This window comes from Phocoena phocoena, chromosome 3 (assembly GCF_963924675.1).
Source record: "Phocoena phocoena chromosome 3, mPhoPho1.1, whole genome shotgun sequence".
NCBI lineage: Eukaryota > Metazoa > Chordata > Mammalia > Artiodactyla > Phocoenidae > Phocoena > Phocoena phocoena.
In genome coordinates this window covers 47,952,016-47,962,458 of record NC_089221.1, presented here as the reverse complement: position 1 = coordinate 47,962,458, position 10,443 = coordinate 47,952,016, and positions in this window count along the sequence as shown.

Here is a 10,443-nt window from a genome sequence, read left to right as displayed (position 1 = left end):
TTCATTTAACCAAATCATTTTACACATTTGTTGTACACTTGTTATGTTCGGAGCCCTGTGCTAGACATTAGAGTGATACAAAATACAAAGATGCCTCCCGCATAGTTGGGACCTCCTGGAGCTTGCAGGCTGGCAGAGGAGATTATGTTACAGGGAAGTGTATGATTGGTGCCATATGATTGAAGGTCGCCGCACTTAGCAAGCAGGTAGGCTCCATGAAGGTATTTAAATTTGGGTCATGTATTTAAGATGTACAGTTGTCGGGCTTCCCTGGTGGCGCAGTGGTTGAGAGTCCGCCTGCCAATGCAGGGGACACAGGTTCGTGCCCCGGTCCGGGAAGATCCCACATGCCGCGGAGCAGCTGGGCCCGTGAGCCATGGCCGGAGCCTGTGCTCCACAACGGGAGAGGCCGCGACAGTGAGAGGCCCGCATACCGCAAAAAAAAAAAAAAAAAAGATGTGCAATTGTCAAAATGGGGAGTGGGTTAGTGGGCAAGGTGTTCTAAGAGAAAAGAAATAACAACTCAAGGCCCAGGGGAAGGAAAGCATTAGGAAAGTGTAGGGAATGGCCAACAGACCAAATTGAGTGAGGCACCTGTAGGTGTCACAGAGAGATGAGGCCACTAGGGAGGAGGGCTCTGACACTGGAGATGTGCTGCTGCAGCATCCGCCCTTGATGCCCCAGGCAAATAGGAGCATTCAAGGATTTGGGGGAGAGGAGAGGTATGACTAAAGTGGTACCTTAAGGAGAGTCACCTGGTAGGGTGGGGTGGAGGCGTGAGACACTCAAGGCAGAGATAAATTAGTTGATTAGGGTGAAGGGAAGAGAGCTGGAATGTGTGACTGGAAAGAGGCTGATGTGAGAGAGCTTCTGATGGGAGAGTTGAATCTGGAGACTGATTGACCAAGGCTGAGAGGTGCTGCACAGTTCAGAGAAGCAGCGTGGGAGTGTGGAAAGGAGGTTGAATCTGAAGCTGTGAGGCATGGATATTCGAGGCCAAGCGACCTTGAACAAGCCAGTTAACCTCTCAGCTTGTTTCTTCATCTGTAAAATGAGAAGAATAGTACAAGTTCTCCTTGCTGGATTGTTGTATGATTTAAATGAGATAATGTATTTAAAAGCCTTCTGTAGTAACTGGTGAACATATGAAATAACATAAGCACAAAGAATACAGATCTACCAGACTTGAGTGGGGAGGAAAAGAAGGTGGATCCTTACCCAAGAGAGACCAAGGGTTTTGGTACCTCCACTTCAGGACGTAAGTATATGTGTTGATTGGGGAGGAGGTGGGGACAAAAGTTTTTCTAGACGTTTCCAGCAGATGCAATCACAATGCAGCAGGCTCACAACGGGTCCTGTTACACCAGCCTGCCCCAGAGAGAAGACCAGAGGGCTCTTACTTTTATGTGGCTACCTGGGTGTGGTCATGGCTTTCACTGACACCTGGTATCAGGTCAGGCTGTACTTGCACATATGGCCCAACAATCTTTACAAACTGCAACACCCTTATCATCTAAAAGAGCATTTGTTCCTATATTTAAGCTGCAGCATTTTGAAAATATTGCTGTACCTTGTGTATATTCTAAAGCCGACAGGATTCAGTTAATTTAGGGGACAGTCCGGTTACTAAGAGAGAAGGCTTGGTACAAAGTAGTATTGGCTTCAAGTGCCCAGGCTGCCCAAGGGCACATTCTGTGCTTAGTACTTACAACTTCAGTAGGCATGATGTGAGCATCTGACTACCTGAATGTGAAGGCCGTGAGCGCAGACCTGCTGCCTTCTATCTTAAAAGCCGCACGAATCTTGGTCAGCGTGTCTTCTGCTTGCTTTGTGTTATCGTGCCCATGAATCTTTTCCTTTCTTTCTTTTTATTGTGCCAAATATCCTACTTCAGGCCCAAATAGTTTTGCCCAGATGAGAGAGTTATCCTTGGTCTTTTTGCATTTTGACGGACTATAAGAACCTTGTATCCAATTAGGCTGCTTTCATGGAGGGGAGCTTGGTGCAGTGGCTGAGAGCACTGACTCTGGAACCAGCCACCTGGTCAGAACCTGGCTCTGTCACTTATGAACTGTGTGACCCGGACGACCTCTCTATCCTAGTGTCCCCACTGAAAGTAGGAACCCTGGCACTACTTCCCTCATCAGCTCGTTGCGGAGGTTAAATGAGTTAATACAGGGAAAACTTTTAGGGCAGTGCCTTCCTTCTGGTTCAGGCCAAAAACCTGAGTCATCCTCAACTCCTCTTTCTCACTCAACATCAAAGGCTGCCTCTTAAAGTATCACCAGAATTTGACCACTTCTGGGCCCTCATCATGTCGGCCTGGATTTCTGAAATAGCTTCCTCTCCGACTCACTGCTTCTGCCCTTGCCTCTCTACAAGGCATTGTCTACAGAGCACCCAAGGTCATCTCTTAACCTAAATTGATCATGTCACACTTACACTCAAAACCCACCGATGGCACATGATTTCACCCAGAGAAAAAGCCGAAGTCTCTACAATGGTCTACAAGGCCTTCCATGGTCTGTCTCCCCTGCCATTGCCCCTCAGTCCTCATCTCCCACTTGGCTCCCTGTGGCCCAGCCACACTGGCCTCCTTGTGTTCACTGGACTGTATGAGGCACATTCCCATCTTAGGCCTCAAGGTTTAGCTTTTGCCTCTGCCTCGGGGGCTCTTGCCCTTGGCTAAACCCCTCATTTCCCTCCAGTCTTTGCTCAGATCTTGCTTTCTCAATGAGGCAGGCCCTGCCTGCCCTGTTTACTATTGCAACTGGCACCTCTCTTTGCCTTGCTCTCTCTTTTTTCCATACAGCTCTTATTACCTTCTAACATGCTATACAGTGCGCTTAGTTATTATTTATATTATTTATTGACTGTCTTTCTCATTAGAAAATAACCTCCTTGTGGGTAGACATTTTTGTCCGTTTTATTCACTGCAAGTGCCTAAGACAATGGCTGGCATATTACAGGAGCTCAAAAAATTGGTATTGAATGAATGCACGAAACACCAAATAGGTGTTTGCTATTGTTACAGGTTCTCTTCCTCTGCTCACTTTTTACTGACTTATCCATTCATTCAACAACAGGGTTTTTTAAAAAAATTAATTTATTTATTTAATTTTGACTGTGTTTGGTCTTCGTTGCTGCGTGCGGGCTTTCTCTAGCTGTGGCGAGCGGGGGCTACTCTTTGTTGTGGTGTGTGGGCTTCTTGTTGCAGAGCACGGGCTCTAGGTGTGAGGGCTTCAGTAGTTGTGGCATGCGGGCTCAGTAGTCGTGGCTCACGGGCTCTAGAGCACAAGCTCAGTAGTTGTGGCGCATGGGCTTAGTTGCTCCACGGCATGTGGGATCTTCCCGGACCAGGGCTTGAACTTGTGTCCCCTGCATTGGCAGGCAGATTCTTAACCACCGTGCCACCAGGGAAGTCCCAACAGTTTGTTAAATGCCTAATATGTAACAGGTTTTGTGCTGGACACTGAGCATAAAAAACATAAGCACAAAGAATACAGCAATCCCCACAGAGGTTTACAGTTGGATAGAGGGAGACAAACATGTAAATAAGTCAAGTGTTCCAGCTGCAAAAGTGGTGGTTTTTAATCTGCATAATGTAGGGACACAAAGGAGAGATAGTTCTCCCTGGCTGACGGCAGGACTTCAGAAAAGGCTTGAAAGAAGTGGTAGTATCATATGACTCATGAAAGGTGAGGGCCTGTTTGTTAGACAGAAAATGAAGACAAGAGTGTGCCCAAATGATAATTCCAGGCAAGAAAGGGAAAGAAATGGCCTGCATGAACTTGAAGGAAATGTGTAAGGTGAACCCAGTGTTTCAGCTTCAAGAGTGCAGGCCCAGGACCAGGATTGACTGGGATTCAGGAAGAAGGAACACATGGTGAGTTGTTTTTGGCCATGTTGAGTTTGAGGGATATCCCTCCGTCAAATCTTCTCCTTTTCCTCAGGCGGTAGTGTGATGACTGTTCTTTCAAGGAGCTAGGATGAGGAGAGGATAAAGGGTAGTAGGCAAAGAAATGAGGGATTGAGGGAAATTTTTCTGTAAAGAAGAAGATGCATAAACATGTTTATTTCCTCTAGGGATGGCTTGAGGAGAAGAGTGAAAAGTTGCATAAATACAGTGGGGAATGGATGTGCCTAGCCACAGCCACAGATGTCAAATATTTCCCAGCCTCCAGTAGAGCCCTGCTGAGTCTGGAGACCATACATCTGTAGTGGTCTCAATGTGCATAACCGTGTTAGCCCACAGTCGTGTGGGCACTGAGAAGACTTGCACTGACCAAGGTGGGGATTTGCAAGAAAGATGCAGCAGGACAAGGAAGGGAGGATGTTGAGAATGCCAGTAAGAGCAGACAAAGTGATGCATTATGGGAGCTGAAATCAAGATTCTCAAAGGACAGTGGTGCTTACGAAGCTCCTTATGTGTCTTATGCGGTAAAATCCTCACAATATCCCTATAAGATAGGTACAATAAGGAAGATACAGGTAAGGAAATTGATGCTGATAGCATTTAAGTAACTTGCCCAAGATCATGCAGGTATGAAGTGGTAGAGCTGGTGTGAAACCAAATCTGTTAGATTTCCGAGCTCTTACTCTTAACTATTGTGCTGTTGGGCAAGGAGAGGTTGATGGAATAAGGGAGTGAACTGATTTGTAAGTTCAACTAGGAACGATGAAAACCCAAAATAACAGTTACTTAAACAAGATAGAAATTCTTTCTCATGTAAAGTTCCAGAGCTGAGTTGGTTACACTATAGTATAGTATCAAAGACCCAGGAACATTCTATCTGATGACTCTGCTATATGTGGCTTCCACTCCATAGTTATCTCATGATCCAAAATGGGTGTTGGAACTCCAGCCGTTATATACACATTTCAGCCAGCATGAGAGAGGAAGAGGATAAGAGAAGAACTTGATCTCTCCACTTAAGGACAAATAACAAAAGTGGTAACTCATCGGCCAGAATTTAGTCATATGGGTCACATGTAGCAGAAAGTAATCGGGGAAGTGTAGTTTTTATTTTAGGTGACTCTACGTCAAGCTAAAACCAGAGATTCTATAACTATGGAAGAAGAACGTGAATGGGCGAGGGATGTAGGCTGTGGTCAGAAATTCAAAGTGTGGAGGTAACACTGGATGGCTCTGGAAGTGAGAGACTGACATAGAAACTGTATGCTGGTTATTGGAATTGAACAGATGAGGAAGTGTTAGGCATGGGCTGGATGGGTTGTCCACGTGAATGTTGAAGAGCCTCATGATGATGAAGAATCTTGGGAGACTTCCCTGGTAGACCAGTGGTGAAGAATCTGCCTTCCAATTCAGGGGACACAGGTTTGATCCCCCATCAGGGAACTAAGGTCCCACATGCCGTGGGGCAGTTAAGCCCGCGCCACAACTACTGAGCTTGTGCGCCTCAACGAGAGAGCCCGAGTGCTGCAAACTACAGAGCTCACGCGCTCTGGACCCCGCACACCACAACTAGAGAGAAGGCCATGTGCCACAATGAAAGATCCCGTGCGCCTCAAGGAAGACCCTGTGTGCCATGACTAAGACCTGATGCAGCCAAAAAAACAAAAGAAAAAGAAATAAATTAAAAAAAAAAGATGATGAAGAATCTTGGAATAAAGATTAGCCAGGTGACAGAGTGCTCTTAATAGGGAGGGGTATATGGCCAAGAAGACAATAGATGACAGTAATGAGAAAAGCAAAGTGATAAAAGCCTCAAAATCTGGGATATGCAGGACTTAGGTTCTTTTTTAAAATAAACTTCACAATAGTTTTAGATTTACAGAAAAATTACGTAGTACAGAGAATCCCATAAATGCTTACCCAGTTTTCCCTATCATTAACATCCTAGAGACTTCCCTGGCGGTCCAGTTGTTAAGACTTTGCCTTCCAGTGCAGGGGGTGCGGGTGTGATCCCTGGTCAGGGAGCTAAGATCCCTCATACCTTGCGGCCAAAAAACCAAAACATAAAATGAAGCAATATTAAAATGAAGCAATATTGTAACAAATTCAATAAAGATTTTAAAAATGGTCCACATCAAAAAAAAATCGTATGTAAGTACGGTACATTTGTTACAATTAATGAGCCAATACTGATACATTACTATTAACTAAAGTCCATACTTTATTTAGACAGATTTCTTTAGTTTTTAACCTAATGCTCTTTTCTGTTCCAGGATCCCATACAAGATACCACTGCATTCAGTTGTCATGTCTCCTTAGACTCCTCTTAGCTGTCATAGTTTCTCAGGCTTTCCTTGTTTTTGATGACATTGACAGTTTTGAGGAGTACTGGTCAGGTATTTTGTAGAATGTGCCTCTTTTGGAATTTGTCTTATGTTTTTCTCACGATTACATGTGTTGTTAGGTTTTAGGAGGAAGAAAATAGAGGTAAAGTATCATTCTTATATCATATCAAGGATACATACTATCACCATGACTTTTCACTGTTGATGTTAACCCTGATCACCTGGTTGAGGTAATGTTACTCTTTTTTTCTCCTTTCATACTTTATTATTTGGAAGGGAGTGACTATGTACAGTCATACATACATAAATTCCAAATAATTTATGCATATACTTTGCCCTCCCCTTGAGGGCAAAGTATCCGCATAAATTATTTGGAATTCTTCTGCTTGAGTCAGTTACCTATTCTGTCCCACTTATTCATTCTCTCATTTATTTACAGTAGTATGGACTCATGAATATCTACTTTATACTCTTGGTTATAATTCTAATACTACCTCATTTATTTTTTTGCTCAAATTCTTCCAGCTTTCACCTCTGGGAGCTCTTCCAGGTGGCTCCTGTATCACTTTGACATATCTCTACTTCCTTACTTTCTGGCACTACAAGATGCTCCAGACTTATCTTGCATATTTCCTGCCCCAGTCCTGGAATCAGCCAGTTCTCCAAGGGGCCCTGGTTCCTTTGACTGGAGAATGGTATTAGAAACCAAGAGCTGGCACCAGGTGTACTCACTGCTACTGGGATGTCATTGCTTCTAGACCCTGTCAGCTGACAGAGCAAGGAAGTATATGTGTGTATACTAACCAGTGCATATGCATATATCTATAAATGTTTCTATAGGTAACCATCTGTATCTATATTAAGATAAGCATAAGTTCATATTAATATCTTCAATTCTAATCCATTACTAAATGGATCACTCTAGCCTTTGCTCCTTGCTTATCTGTAACTGCTTCTGAGAAACCTTGCCCCAACATCTGCCATGTGTTTACTTAATAGTTCAATCCTAGCATACATGGATAGTGGTTTCAGAACTGTTAACCCACCCACTTGATCAACTAAAGTTTCTTTTGCCTTTCATTTACAGACTCCACTCATTTCCACAATGACTTAAGTCAGCACCTTCCCCCCTCATCCTCTTCAATGAGGTTGTTTCATATATTTGTAATAGATTATTTTGTCACATTCTACCTTCTATCCTGGGAACCTCTCACCTTCTAAACAATTAAAAAAAATTTTTGCCTCCTTTAAGGGTGACTCTTTGTGCTTTAAAGCTCTTTGAGTTTTGATAAATGTGTGGTGCCGTGTATCCACCATCACAGTATCACACAGGATCGTTTCACTGTCCTAAAAAATCCTCTGTGTTTTGCCGGTTCAACCCTTCCCCACCCTGAACCCCTGACATCCACTAATCTATTTACCATCTCTATAGTTTTGCCTTTTCCATAATGTCATATGAATGGAATCATGCAGTATGTAGCCTTTTTGGATTAGATAGCTTCACTTAGAAATATTCATTTAAGATACCTCCATGTCTTTGTGTAGTTTGATAGCTCATTCCTTTCTGTTGCTCAGTAATAATCCATTGTCCGATGTACCACAGTTCTTTATGCATTCACCTATTGAAGGACATCTTGGTTGCTTCCAGTGTGGGAGGATTATGACTAAAGCTGCTATAAACACTCACATGCGGTTTTTTGTGAGCACATAGGCTTTCAAATCGAATGGATAAATGCCTAGGAGCACAGTTGTATGGTAAGACCATGTGTAGCTTTGTAAAAAAAACTGCCGAAATGTCTTCCAAAGTGGCTGTACCATTTTGCATTCCCACCAGCAATGAATGAGAGTTCCTGTTGCTCCACATTCTCATCGGAATTTGATATGTTCAGATTTTTGGATTTTAGACATTCTAGTAGGTATATAGTGTTATCTCAGTATTGTTTTAGTTTGCACTTTCCTCATGACATGATATTTAGTATAATCAAGTTCTTTCTATTCCTCACATGGGATGCTTTTTATTTTCTGATCTTTGCAAATTCCACACGTTATCCAGCCTTTGTTCAAGTGCTTTCTCCTCCGTGATGTCTTTACAAACCTTCTGAGCCCTTAACATCACCTTCCTTTTTTGACCTTCTATTGCACTATAGCGGAGTTACATCAGACTCATATCTAACTTGCTCAAATTCAGTTACAGATCCACAATCTTTGTCTGTGATTATGAAACCCAAAGTTTTAAGTTTGCAGCGCATGTATTTGGTGGCCAGACCTGACTTGGGCAAGGAGAGACCATCTTTTTATTCATCCACACAGAGTGAATATTCACATATTTTACTGCAGAAATATGGATGTGTTTGATTATGTAATGCTGCCCAAAGCTCTACTGTGATGTTAAATAATATACTGTACATGTACCACATATTCTTCTCAAAAACATCCTAGGTTACATTTAGTAATCCTCAAGGGAGTAATGGTATTTTAATTTTCTAGGGACCGGGAGGAAATGGATCTGAAGAGGCTGAGAGATACCTTTGGCTTCTGAGAGCAGAGGGGACCTTCACCTTCCTTTGATAGTATCTCTGGGGAGAAATGGCTGCAGGGGGCATCTGGTCAGACAGGTCCAGAAAGAGCCTAGTAAAGATTTCTGGACCTTGCGGCTGTAGAAAGGGGATATTGAATCCATGGGGAGAGGGAGGGAAGGTCAGTGGGCATCGCGAGGGCCATGTCTAAGGTCAGATGACAAAAGTCATGCTCCCTCACCCCACCTTCCCATACCTTCAGAAAACCGTGGAAAGAACTGAGGGTAAATTTTTATCTGTTAAATAGGATCAAGCAAATAAGGATAAAGGTCAGGGTTAGAAATTAAGTTCGACTTATAAAAAACAGAAGCAGTTCTATTTCTTGGAGTCATGAGTTTTGGGGCTAAGAATCATACCTGACATATAGAGGTAAAATTACATCTAGTCCTCACAGAGAGGTTGATGCATGTCATTGGAATAAACTGCTCAGGGTCTCACATCTTGGATGTCTTTGAATCAGCCTTCCAGCCTGACTACTGATTCACAGATCAATGCAGTTTCTGATTTTCATCAGTAGATAGCCCTGTGGTGTCTTGTGAACTGATTGCTTACATTATGGTACTTTTCCATATATTTTCCTCATCTGTGTACTGTATAACTCTCCAGCTTTCTTTGTACCATTTTGCAAAGTGAATCAAGATAAATGCTTTCTGAAATTGCCCTACCCATTGTAAGAGTAATCACAGTTGCCAAGAGAGAAGCTTTAAGACTGCGATTTTTAACAATGTAAATCAATTTCATACCTACAGGCAAAGTAGCCTAGTAAGGCAATTCCTCATTTAAAGTACATTTCGTTTCCCATTATTTCTTTCACTACAGAGCACTTTTGCATAAAAGTGCAATATATTTTGTCCTAGTTGAATCAGAGTTGCTTCAAAGGAGTAGTATCTAATTTTGTGTCCCTAGCTATAGGAGGGAAGGGAGCACCTGTTGCTGCTGGCTGGTGGTGATGCTGGTGGTGGTGATGGTGATGGTGCTGGTGGTGTGATGTGTGATTTGTTTTCGTATCTAGTGGCCTCCTTCCGCACTTCAATGACTGTTCCAATTTCTTTCTTCTGGACTACTGTTGACTACTATGGACTAATTATGCAGATTCTTCTTGGTCTTTCCTCCTAGGGTCAAACACATGAATCCCCAAACTGAATATCACAATTACTTTTAGAATATCTTATCTGTGATTCACAGTCACATTGTCATTTTTGTACAGGAGTCTTTCTTGTCATTTCTTTCTTTTCTTTTTTTTTTTTTTTTTTGCGGTACGCAGCCCTCTCACTGTTGTGGCCTCTCCCGTTGCAGAGCACAGGCTCTGGACGCGCAGGCTCAGTGGTCATGGCTCACGGGCACAGCCCCTCCGCGGCATGTGGGATCTTCCCAGACCGGGGCACGAACCCGTGTCCCCTGCATCGGCAGGCGGACTCTCAACCACTGCGCCACCAGGGAAGCCCTCTTGTCATTTTTTAATAGGCTCTAACACTTAAGGAATGTGTGAAACCTGTACTACAATGAGTTTATCTTTCCCTAATTCATTGTTGTATGCATGCATATTTTTCTTTTCTTTTTTCCAGCTTTACTGAGGTATTATTGACAAATAGGAATTGTATATATT